This window comes from Galeopterus variegatus, unplaced genomic scaffold (assembly GCF_000696425.1).
Source record: "Galeopterus variegatus unplaced genomic scaffold, G_variegatus-3.0.2 Scaffold15051, whole genome shotgun sequence".
NCBI lineage: Eukaryota > Metazoa > Chordata > Mammalia > Dermoptera > Cynocephalidae > Galeopterus > Galeopterus variegatus.
Genome location: NW_007741162.1, coordinates 11,347 through 25,162, shown reverse-complemented (window position 1 = coordinate 25,162; position 13,816 = coordinate 11,347). Strand labels below are relative to the sequence as shown.

Genomic DNA, 13,816 nt, shown 5'->3' with positions numbered 1-13,816 from the left:
ACCGGGGACCGGCAACGGTATCACAACCCTCGGTGTTGCGCCCGCCCCGCGCTCTGCCAGTGAGCAGGAACCGGTCTCCACATGGGATCTGAACCCTCGGCAGGAGCGCGGCGGCGCTCCCAAGCGGCGCACTCTCCAGTGCGCCACCGGGCCAGCCCTGAAAATTTTATTTTTTAGTATGATGAATTTCAAGAATTAATTTCAAATTCTTTTAACAGTTTTTAAAATTGGTTTTATGTAAAATAAAGATTTTTTAAAAATTATTAGTATATGGGCCGGCCCGGTGGTGCACTTGGTAGAGTGCGGCGCTTGGGAGTGCAGTGGCGCTCCAGCCAAGGGTTCGGATCCCATATAGAGACCGGTCCACTCACTGGTTGAGCACGGTGCGGGCGCGACACCGAGGGTTGCGATCCCGTTACCGGTCACGAAAAAAGACAAAAAGGAAAAAAAATTATTAGTATATAAAATAAGCTAAGAAACTAGTTTTAGGGAAATATACCTTATTACCATTGTAAATCTCTTCCCTTTTAGTATCTATAGTGCTCAGAATCAAGGGCAGCTCATTTTTCCATATGTTATACTAATAAAGTAGATTTGGAAGCTGTTTTTGTAACATTTAATTCTCTTTTTTCCTTTACAGGGCAACTTTAGAGGTGGCAGATTCCAGCCCCATTATAAGTCAGGCCTAGTACAGAAGAGCTTGTACATTCAGGCTAAATACCAGCGTTTACGGTTTGCTGGTCCAAGGGGATTTATCACTAATAAATTCAGAGAAAGATTACTGAGGAAAAAAAAGGTTAGTTGGATTATGATCATTTAAAAATGTTGAATGACTTTTGAATTCTAAATTATCCATGTTCATTAGATAAATTGGGTTTTTCATTTAGTTTTGATTTAAGAACCTAGATTTTAAAAATATTCTTATTTTGCATCACAGTTGAGTAAAAATTTCAAGGTGTAATGATAACAGAGTTGTGAGACTAACCTTAAAATGCTTTTACTTTTTATACCTCAAATATTTTGAATATGCCTGCTGTTTGAACTTTTTACTTTAGAATTTCTGTTGTATGGTTAATCTTTGAAATGGAAATTCAGGTAAAGACTTTTACCTGATATATTTTAGTCTTATACAATGTGAATTATCTGAGTGCCAAAAAAATATTAAACTGACTATATAAAAAAGGCAAAATACACTAATTCTTCTTTTTCCCCCCATTCATATTTTTTTTGTTGCGGTAAAATATTTATAAAATAAAACTTGCCATTTTAACCATTTTAAAGTATACAATTCAGTGACATTAATTACATTCACAATGCTGTGAATCATTACCACTATATGCTCTTTTTTAAAATTTATGTTTTTAACTGACAAGTAAAAATTATATGTAGTTATGGTGTACAACATGATGTTTTGATGTATGTATACATTGTGGAATGGCTAAATCACTAACATATATATTACCTCACATGCTTATCTTTTTTTGTGGTGAGAGCACTTAAAATCTCTTCTCTTAACCATTTTCAAGTATACAATATATTGTTATTAACTATAGTCACCATGATGTACAATAGATCTCTTGAGCTTATTTCTCCCATCTAACTAAAATTTTAAGTCCTGTGACCAACATCTCTCCATCCCCTTAGCCTCTGGTAACCACCATTCTACTCTCTGCTTTTATGAATTCAACTCATTTAGATTCTACATATAGATGAGATTATGTGGTATTTGGCTTTCTGTGCCTAGCTTATTTCACTTAACATAATGTCCTCTAGGTTCGTTCATGTTACAAATGACAGGATTTCGGGCCGGCCCGGTGGCGCACTGCTACAGTGCGCCGCTTGGGAAGCGCGGAGGCGCTCCCGCCGAGGGTTCGGATCCCACATACAGACCGGTTCCCGCTCACTGGCTGAGCGAGGCGCGGGGGCAACACCGAGGGTTGCGATCCCGTTGCCGGTCCTGGTCCGGAATGGGGGCGACGCTGAGGGTTGCGATCCATTCCCGGACATGGAAAAAGACAAAAAAAAAACAAATGACAGGATTTCCTTCTCTTTTATGGCTGATTGGTATTCCTTTGTGTATATATACCACATTTTCTTGATCCATTGATGTACACTGAGGTTGAATCAGTTATGCTGACTCTTAATGTTAATAAAAAGTTTCTTTACTTGATCATTTGAATTGCATACTCTTTCAGTTGTGGATTGATTTTATTTAAATTAGCCATGTTATTTGAAAATGCAGCATAAATATGATATAAAATTAACATCTACATAATAATTATATTTTAAATGAGAACAATAGCATTGTATCAGTTAAGCAATGCATATTTGTCAATTTTTGGACTCATTTTTGTTCATAATGTTAGGCTAATACTTTCTTCTGAGGAATGTATGTCTCTCTAGTGTTGCTATCAAATAGCCCAACTATGGTTTTATAATTTTATAATCATAAATGTTTCCTTAAATACTCATGCTTATGAAGCCTTTACCCCGAGCTTGCTAAATGAGTTTATTAGTAAAACAATATTTTTCAAAAGATGGACCAGTAGAATGAATTTGACAACTGATTATTTTTTAGGTTTTAGAGTTAGAGTATCTTATGTAACCTCTCCCACCCCCCAATTTTAACTGAATACCTTAGAAGAGATTTCTAATTTCACTGTGTATATTATCACTCATGGTTTTAGGAAAGCCATCTCTTTTTTAAAAACACAGGCATAATTGGAATCATTTTACCCTCTTGTACACCTCCCTACTGTCAGGCTGTGCTAGGGCTTGGATAGAGATGCTGCTTCTCTTCCTGCCTTGTGTAGCAAGTTTCTTTGCAGCGGATCTTCTAGACATTTGTTCCCAGTCACAGGTGGCAGCCTAACTGTTCTGAGGGAAGTTAGTCATTGATTTCCCCTTGAGGAGAAAGGCTGAGGCAGGTCTAATGGCAAGGATGGGTTTCTGGTACATGGTGTCTGTTTCTCTTCTGTTAGCTCTGTGCTGAACTTTGACTTTTAGCTTTATTTAACTCCATTTTTACCTCTTATCTTTTAGGTGATTTGGGGCTCCTGAGTGCTTACCTAACTGTCTGCTTCAGCCTACAGTTTATATATACTCATTGAACTCACTCCATTTTATCATTTTTTTGTTTGCCTCTGTTTGCCCAGTTCCTGCTGATCACCTGTTCTTCCAGAGTACATTGCCCACCAGCCCCGCTTCATAGCAAATAGAAAGGAGACATCAGGCCTTCATCACAGGATGTAAGAGTTAAGTCCTAGAAGGAGCTACAACCTGTTATGGGTCTCTAATCTTTAGGCCTGCTTTTTTTATATCATCTAAAATGTAGCAGTTGTGGTTAGAGTCCAGTGCGGGTCACAGCTCTGCCTTCCTGTTGCCTTTCGCTGTCTTCTGAATGCTTTAGAAGTGGTCCCAACACACTGGATTTTTAAAAACTGGTGTTGAATACTCTTTTTCTTAGGCCTCCCCTTCTGGATGATACTTCATATGTCTTTGTATTGTAGCTACTTTGAACTGGACTTTTCCAATCTGGCTACTGTGAGTGCCTACAAACAAGCCATAGCCAGGCTTTTTATAGAGTTGTGTTTGAACAAAGCCCAACTCTATGAGTGCAGCAACAAATCAGGTGCGCTACTATGAGCACCCTACTTAACAGTTGGTTCTACTCTCCTAACCTTTAGGGAAAGGAAGGAGACATTGCAGCTGCTCTGTTTCTGCCTAGGTCCAAACGAAGATAGTTCAGGTGAACTTGGCCTTTAAGCCATCCCAGTAGTGTTGTGCTACTCTGAAACCTCATTCCATGTATATAAACTGATGGCTTGGACCTATTAGTCCATTATCTCAACCTTCATACCCTAACAAAAAGAGATGAAGGCCTGGAGACTTTGGTTTCTTCCAGTGTTTCCTCCCCTTTCCCTTAAATTAGGGACACTTTTTCTCAAGTGGGGTATTGGGTGTGAGGTACCATTTACATCATTTTTCCTCCCAAGCTTTAGCATCAGAGGGAATTTTGAAGGTCCTGCACTAGAGAGAAACACTAGTCTGTGTAGCATCTCTACTCTGCTTTTGGATTTTTGCTAGGGAGTTAATTTTTTGAAGTTATTAGACTATCACCTAGATTAATTAAGGATGCATGATTAATTAGTTAATCGAGGTGCCCTGGAACCTTCTTGAGCCCGAGATTAGATATGTACCTATTTATTCCCATATGCCTCAAAGTCCATCAGGAAGAGTTAGAATGATCTTGTCTGGACTCCTCATATTGAAATGCCTGGGCTGACCATTCTTGGCTTGAAGGTCTTGTGTTCCTCATCTGTAATACAGTCTGGTTACTGTGCCATCAGACTATGTGCTTCCTGTCTCCAACACAAAACAGCCTTGGGGAGTGGTGGGCAGGATTCTAGATGTGCTCCTGGTATGTCCTCTTCTTCCACTTACCAGAATGTTAGTGTCTTTTCTAAAACTGCATTGGCTCCCCAGGTACCTACAAAGTAGTAAGATTGCCAAGCAGTAGGAGAAAAGTACAGAACTGAAATTCTTCCTCATTCATCATGCACTTGTCATATTAGTCCCATTCTGGCACCAAAGTCCCTTTTACTGGGTTTCCTTTCTCTTGGATTCTGTGCTTGGGCTAGAAGATGAAGGGTTGGGAGGAATGTCTATTTCCACCTGTAATAAGGCTCATCTTTTAACCACTAGCATTCAGAAATGCCCCTGTTAAATATCCTTTGCTCATCACAGAAAGCTTTCAGAAATTCTTGAGAGTCCAATTATATACCAGAATAGGACAAAGAACCTAATAAGAATTTATGGGGCCGGCCTGGTGGCGCACTTGGTAGAGTGCGGCACTTGGGAGTGCGGCGGCGCTCCCACCGAGGGTTCGGATCCCATATAGAGACCGGTCCGCTCACTGGTTGAGCGCGGTGCGGGCGCGACACCAAGGGTTGCGATCCCGTTGCCGGTCACGAAAAAAGACAAAAAGGAAAAAAAAAAAGAATTTATGAAGCCACCTCTGGGAACATTGCCTCTGAAAAACTGTCAGCAATTGTGCATTTGGTCAGGAAAGCATGGAGTTCCTTAGCACCATAGATTCTCCAGCAGGTGCCTGTAAGGTAGGTGCCTAATAGAGCTCTGCCTATGGATAGAAAGGGAAGAGAGGAGAGGACATAAAGACACACAGGAAGGAAGTTAGAGACTGGGATTCTTGGCTTTGGAGATTGAAAGAAACCTTGAAAGTCATGGAGTACAAAGATAGAAAAGGAACCAAGATCCGATGAATCAGCAAGAATCTCTTATACACCTGCCATGTCCCTTGAACTGAAACGTGCCAAGGTATGAAGGAAGTGTTGCATAAGGGCATCATTGCCTTTGAGCATTTATGATCTTGATCCTCCAGTTTCACTACCTACCTCCGTGATTTCTCTATCTTATTTGGTGGTTTCTCTTCCTCCGTGCATCTTAAACAATGTAAGCATTTCCTAGTATGATATTCATTTTTCTCTTTTCTTATTTATCCTACTTGCCTTGATTGCCCTCACCTCTTCCCAAGATTTCAGCCATCACCTCTGTTGATATCTTTAGCCGTGACTCCTCTCCAGACTTCAAGATTTTCTTAGATACCCTCACATGGATTTCGTAAAAGCACCTCAAATTCAGCATGTTCAAAATGAAACTTGTACTGAAACATGCTACAGTATGGATGACCATTAAAAATATGATGCTAAGTGACAGAAGCCAGACACAGAAGACCACATATTGTATGATTCCATTTATATGAAATGTCCAAAATAGGCAAAGCCATAGAAACAGAAAGTAGATTAGTGATTGCCAGGGATTTTGGGGGATTAGGGGAAAATTGGGAGGAGGTATGGTGTTAATACAAATGGGTATGGGGTTTCTATTGGGTTGAGAAAACTATTCTAAAACTGATTATGATGATTGATGATTGTACAACTCTGAAAATATTAAAAGCCACTGAATTGTACACTTTAAATGGGTGAACTATATGATATGTGAGTGATATCTCAGTAAAGCTATTTAAAATGATAAAAACTTGCTCTCCTCCCCAACCACTTGTTTCCCCTTGTGGTCTATAGTTCTTGTAGCTAGCCAAGCCAAGCTAGCAACTTGTCCTGCTAATCCTCCCAGTTCTCCTTCCAACTTTAACCTTTCCAAGCCTTCCTATTTCTATCATTAATTCATTACTTATTCAATTCATTCATTTTAATGGTTGCATTTATTCCACGCTATGGATGTGTTATTCATTTCCATGTTATTCAAACCTTTTTGCTCACATGCTCTAAAATTTTGAAAAATTATCTACCTCCTTGCACATATTTGGGTTATCTAATTTTTATCATAAGTTGTTATGAAGGATGTAATTTCTCGTATATTATAAACACTGACAGTCTTAAATAAAACTGTCACATCATTCATTTAAATCCCTTCAGTGGAACCTGCATACCACAGGAATTTGATAACTAACATCATCTATTTTTAAAAATACACAAACTCTCTTAACAGTGAGAAATTTTACATTGTTCCTTTTTGCCTTGAATTTGGACTTCACTCCACTTTCCCCATAGAATTTTACTTCAAAAGTATTTTATCGATCACCAAATCTAATTTAGCATGTAAGGTTATTAGATTCTTTAACTATTAGGTGTTAAATATTTCCTTTGGATTGAGTTAATATTACAATTGATCAAAATACCATAAATATATTACAAATTTTAAGTATTGATTAAACAAACGAGGTTTTAATGGAAATGCATTTATTTTTTCAAGTTCATGTATTCATACATGATAAATATGACTTATTGCTAGTAGAGTAACAGTGTTCAAGTATCTATTCTAATTCTATTTTTTTCTTTTTATAGATATAAATGCTGAGAAACCTTGTTTATATGATTATATAGATGAGAATGAAAGGACTTCTATTATAGCAGTGCCACTTGGTTCTTTGGACTCACTCTGAATTATAGACCCCCAAAAAAAAAAAATCACTTAGTAATCTATCATCAAAAAGTGTTTTGAATGTTCTGTCACTGACAACTTGATTTTGTCCTCCTTCAATTTTATTAAACAAAGGCAAAGAACTGGATACCATCTGGCTTGCAGAAGTATGCTATTTATGAGTAGTTGTTAGGATTGGTTCACTTTCTTGACACTATCACCAATATTTCAAATTGCTCCTTTTTTGGGGGTCCCCAGGTAATAAAAAATAGTAAGATTCAGGATGAGAAGGTGTATCTTTCTTGTGTAAAGTGGGAGGTGGAGAACCAGCCTTAACCAATTGTGCAGCCAGGATAATTTTGGAAAGTGAACATTGGGAATTTGATGATCTAGACATTAATTTCCTAAAACTATCTGTACCCACATACCCCATGGGAAGTATTCATATACTCCAAGGTATGCATACCACAGTTTCAACGGATCATTGTTGATGACTTCGGAATAGCTTACAGGTTTCATTATTTTCAGCAATATCACTTGGGCACATTGACAGTTCGGTGCCTTGCCATATTGCCCTTTTTACTTATTTATACTCTCACCAGCAGTACATGAAAGGGCCTGTTTACCTACACTCTAGCCAGCACTGCGCATTGTCAGTCCTTATTACCAGTTTTTGGTCACATAGCAGAAAGTAGTTCTCATTTGCCTTTCTTTGATTATTGATAGTGTGAGCATCTTTTTTATGTGTTCATTGGCTATTTGTATTTCTTCCCTCAATTTTCTTATTTCTATAATTTGCCAGTGTTTCTGTTGGGGGATGGTACTTCTTCTTGTTGATCTACAATACCTCTTGATCTACTGAGGGTGTTAACTTGTCATACATTTGCTGGTGTTTATTTTATGTTCAGCAGCTGTTTATCCTGGCTTTTACATTATAGAACTTTTAGATGTTCGTGGCTCTGTCAAGTTTATCCCATATGGCTTCTAGATTTCATATCATGCTTATGCTTATAAGCATTCTTTACTTTATTTACTTTAACTGGTTTTATGGTTAACTTTTTAAACATATAAATATTTAATACATTGAGAATTTAATAGATATAATGTGAGGTCAGGATCTAATATTTTTCCCAACGGATAGCCCATTTTTCTAACACAGTTGTTGAATAATTTGTCCTTTCCCTGCCAATTGAAAATGCCCCTTTACAGTATTCTACATTCTTATGTATTCCTGGTCTGGTTTTTGAAGCTGTGGAGCCTTCTAACTTGTTTCCTTGCCTCCAGAGATTTATTTATTCAGTCGCTTCACTACTAGCACAGTTATTGTCCTGAGACACAGATTGTACCCTACCACTCTTGCACAAACACTTTTCAAGTATTCTGTTGCCTACAAAAAATGAGACCAAACTTAGAGCCAGGTCTAGCCTTAAACTACCTTTCTAGCCTCATATCCCATGGACCCTCTGCTTTTTGGAGCATAACATGTGTTTTCATGTATTTGTATTTTTGTTCCTGCTCTTCTTTTGGCCAGAAATAGTCTCCTGATTCCCATTCTTTTCTTATTAAACCCTACATTCCTTTTAAGACCCACTGTAAAGCCTTACCAAAGCCCCTTCAACTCATGTTTCATTTGGTCCATTATTATTGCTATTTACCTTCCGATTTCCCCAAATAGATTATCAACTTCTTGAGGGTAAAGCGTGTCTCATTAGTCTCTTATCTTCCCCTATTGCCTTTCGTACAATTAATCTTTAGAAAATGTTTGTTGAATGAAATTGAACCTAATCATATATATGCACACATTCACACATCCATCCATATGTTCTAAAAAGTTAGTGAACAAAAACCATTGTGTCAGGGGTCCCCAAGACCACCCCCAGGTTTGATGGTTTGCTGGGAGAACGCAGAGGACTCAGCATATAGTTGAACTCATGGCTGATTTATTACAGTGAAAAGATATGCAGCAAAATCAGCAAAAGGGAAGAGGCACGTGGGGCCAAGTCCAGAGGAAACCAGGCACAAGTTTCCGAGGGTCCTCTCCCACTGGAGTCACACAGGACGTACTTAATTCCCCCTGCAACGAGTTGTGACAACATGTACGAAATGTTGCCAGCCTGAGAAGCTCACTCGAGCTTCCGTGCCCAGGGTTTTCACTGGGGGCTGGTCATATAGGCACCCCTGCCAGGCACATACCCAAATTCCAGACTCCCAGGAGGAAAGCAGGTGCTCGGCATACACCATATTGTTTTTACAGTTCCAGTACTCACCAGTTAATGATAGGAACCCTCTTGAAATCTAAGCTCCCAGATGCTGACCAATGGTCAACCTTGTAAACTGGCCTTTCAAAGGACAGCAGTCAGATCTGCTATGTTAACTCTTTTCTGCATAGCCATATTTTTGAAGAGCTTAATTTCACAGATGGTAAATGCCTAAAGGGAGGAGAAGATCAACATGGTAGAAATGGTCAGGGGATGTATGCTAATTACTTTCATTGATGCTCTCTTCACAGAGGAGGTAGGTTGTAAGCTGAGGCATGGAGAAGAACAGGACATATAAAGGGCTAAAGCGAGAGATCCATGTTGGGCAGTAGGATGTAGGGTTGGGGAGAAATGGGGGTATGCAAATTATAGAGTCTTAAAAGCTGAGGAGAATATTGTCAGTCCATTTTTTGTTGCTATAACAGAGTACCACAGACTGGATAATTTATAAAGAACAGAGGTTTATTTAGCTCACAGTTCTGGAGGTTGGGAAGTCCAAGGTCAACAGGCCGGCATCTGGAGAGGGCCTTCTTAATGTGGTGGAGGGCATCACATGGCAAGAGGGCAAGAGCCATGTGTGTCAGTGCAGTTCTCTTTCTCTTCTTAGAAAGCCACCAGTCCCGTCATGTGTGCCCCACCCTGATGACCTAGTATCTAATCCTAATTACCTCCCAAAGGCCCCATCTCAAATGCCATCAACATATGATTTGGGGATTAAGTTCCCAACACATGAAATTTGGGAGACACAATCAAATGACAGGAAGTATTTAGGATTTGATGTGGTAGCAGTAGGACATCTTTTCACACTGAAAAGGAGGACGTGGTACTTTAGGATAATCACTTAGTTAGCAGTGGGTAGGCAGGGTTCTGGGGAAGGGAGATGATGTGCAAGAAAACCAATAAGGGAACATTTTATGTTCCCATGTGTCAAGTTATGAAAACCTAAATGAGAAGGGTGCTCATATATCTAGTTCAGCATTCTACTTAAAATAGGCTTTGAAATCACTGTCGGGGGGGGGGGGGTCCATTTGAGGGCTGGTATAGAAGAAACTTTGTTAAGGGTGAACGTAATTCAGAATAATCACACATTTTTATAAACAAGATATTTCAGCTGAAATTTTTTAGAATTATTGTAGTTATAATTTCCTTTTAAAGTTGTTGGTAGGTAACAGATATTTTATTTGGAGGTAAATTTATATGATTTTTATATTGTATAATGAGTTAAGAAATGGGATACAGTGAAGTCTACCTCTATTTAAAGGAATGATGTTGACAAAAATATATATGCATGTATTTTGAACATTTCATTAACCAAAATAGAAAGAATAAGAATTTTCTATTAGCACTGTTTTTGTTTGGAATTAAATTTTTCCATACTAGCATAAATGCCAAAAAATAAATTAACTTTTAAATTTCTTTCAGTTTTAATAATGTAAGATCCTAATAAAAGGTAAGGATATATGTATTAATAAATTTTATTTTTTAATGTCCCTGAAAAACATGCCATTCTACCATTTTTTGCTGTCTTATTAGTTGCATGGTCTTACTTCCAGTTTTGTGGTTGGTAATTTAATATTTTGTATAATGTCACAGTATAGAATCCACATTCATTACCCTTTAATCATAGTCTTATTGTTCTTGTGAATTCCTTTTCCTGTATTTATTGAAGTCGTATATCATTTTATGTTGTGGGTAACCATCCAAAATCAAGAAAGCTTTCCCCCCTCTCATAACTTTCTCCGCAGTTTTCAGTCAAGTTGGAAGGGTCCATATTGCTTTAGAATTGTGATGGAAAAACATAAAATACTTGTTTGAAGTTGTGTGTGTGTCACATCAGGCTCTGTACTTGAGAGACTAAGGTTTAAGAGTCTTAATTTTATGCCAGGGATGCCCCCACTGAAACTCACCCAAATAGCAGAATGCTATTTTCATCAACTTACTAATACCAGCGTTACCTAGTGCCATATGTTTTCTTTGTCCTACTGATTTATCGTTTGATATCTGCTTTAATGTGTTCTGTTGTTAAACTTGGCTTCTTTGGGGTTCCATATACCTTTGTGGGGGTCTCAGAGTGCAAATAGTGCTGTATAAATTAAAATATTTTGAAAATTGCAGTGTGAACAAAACTCTAGCTCCGATTTTACAACTGATGCTTCTTTTGAAGTCTGTATTTCTCTTGTTTTTCTCTCAATAGGAATATACAAACGTTGCCACAGAAAACTAATCTGGAATTGTTACAAATGGAAACAACACTGCAGGAGATTGTTTGGGAATATCTCTTTTTGTCAGGAGTTAGAATTGGCACTAAGACATTAATACTGTAACTTTCTTGATAAAATAACTTTATTTTTCAGTAGTGGAATGCTGCAACTTTTTTACACTTAACAATTGCTTTTAAATTACAGTATTCAATTTAAAAGTTGTATTAACTACAGTTTCTTTTGCAAAAAATCTCAAAAGAATCACTTGAAGGGCATTATTTGTTGACCCATTTTTCTCTGAGCATGGTTTCATCAAAAGAACTTAACCAAGTTATATTCAGACATTTATATGTTGGAAGTTTCGCTTACGTAATAAAAATAAAAACAAAAGTGTCTGAATTGTATAGTGTCTGTACATGAAAGAACTTTAAACAGTGGCCTTATGGTAGCAAATTTTATACTGGATTTTTCTTTTTCTGATGACATTTTGGCTTACAACTTGAAGTTTTCTTAAGTTTCTGAAGATCAAGGCCTATATTATTCATACATTTCATATTATGATATAAGAAGGCAAGAGAAAAGGTGCTTCAAATTTTCCATCAGGTAGTTGCGAGTGCACTGAATTTTTAGTAAATATGTTCATTCAGTTTTTCCCACAACTATTTGCTCTTTTCCAATTTCAAAATGCTATTGTGGAAAATATGTAAAGATTTTGTAATCTATATTCCATCTTATTCTTCCCTCAGGGCGAGCTTGTGCATATCATATTTTTAAAGGCTTTTTAAAAATCTAACAGACAAAATCTCATATTTGAAAATTGTACTTTACTATTACAGCATTTACACATTTTGCAAGCACATCTTATAGTGTTTATTTTCAGTTCAGTTGATATGTATGGCGTACCTACTATGTGTAAGATAAAATTGATGGGATTTTAAATGAAACTTTCAGGTTCCAATACCTTATTTCTTTATGTTTTCTGTGTTCTGCTTAACAGTGCATATACATTCCCAATTAAGTTTTTGTGAAATGTTTATTTGTAATAAAATAAAATATTGTTGCTCTTTCTGCTTGAGGAAGTTACTTGCTAATTTGTGAGAACATTGTTTTAATTTTTTATGAGACTTACAGCCTTGGGTAGGACCTGTTGATGTTTAAAACACTGTTCTTCAGTTATAAAGTCAGAGCTTTTTAAATCGAAATATGAAAGTCATTAAGAATTTTGTTTTTCATGACCATATTATAAAAAAATCTTCCTACAGTTTTTTTTATATACCTTTAAAAGATGGGGCAGCCTTTTCCTTAAGTGGGTCAGTGATGGAGGGGCAAAAGCATTTGATTCATTGCTAATTGGGTAATAAATGTAGGTACATGGTGTGTCTTGTGCCATGTACCACCTCTATAGATCAAGGTTGCCAAATATATTTAACATCCTACTTATGGTAAGAAAGAAATGCATGTACACAATAGTATGGCAACTTTATATTATGTTAGGTACTTATAAAACCTGTCTTAAATCTTAAAATAATTGATTTCATTTATTCCCATGTTGTAGGGGACAGTTGTGAGCCTTGAATATGTAATCATTTGGTTAACAAATATTACTGCACAGATACTGTGCTAAAATTATAGCAATGAACAGGAGGACAAGACACATGGACCCTGCCTTTATGGTACGAACAGTCTAATAGGGAAAACAGACATTAAATATAGAAATGTAATTCAGTAAATGGCATTGATTCTATAGCTCTAATTTTATTTATTGTAGCACCTAAGGGCTAGATGTTTGATGTGATGTTACTGGCTCCACAACTGATCCCCTATTTAGGCATATTTGGATATACTTTTGGTACTGTCTCAAAATACAAAGAATGTTATCTGCAGAATACTTACAGAAAACATTGCATGCGTAAGAATAAACTAAAGCCTAAAGAGAAAAGACTTGCTTTGTAATTTAGACTGTAAAATAAGGACAGGGACCATGTCTGTCTTGTTCAGTATGGTATCCCCAGCACCCCACATCCTACTTGACATGTAGTAGGAACTCATAACATGTTAGTTGAATGATGAATGAATGAGTAGTGAGTAGAATATGTTTATTAGGAACTACATATCTAATTTTCATGTGGAGGTTGAACAAAATGTTATTCACAGCGTTTTTATTGGCTGGAAAGAATTTTGATTCTCAAACGCACAAGACTTGAGAAGTTTTTTGTGATAAGTCCCACACCATTACCTCCCCTGTGTGCTAAGCCCTTCGTGAACAATGGGAAGACAAAGATAATGAGACACAATCCCTGCTCTGAGGAACCTCATAAACTATTGAGGAGGAGATTCACAAAAACAAAGAATTGCAGTATAGACTGTTAAGTACTGTAATGGACATGTACACAAAAA

General features: G+C 37.3%; 1 long non-coding RNA gene across 1 annotated transcript; it reads left to right on the top strand.

The window, feature by feature from the left end:
- Positions 1-631: 631 nt before the first annotated feature.
- On the top strand, positions 632-12,502 carry LOC103582144. The gene is made up of 2 exons (XR_549725.1): positions 632-796; positions 11,413-12,502. It is a non-coding gene; the product is annotated as an uncharacterized LOC103582144 (long non-coding RNA).
- The last annotated feature ends 1,314 nt before the right edge of the window (positions 12,503-13,816 follow it).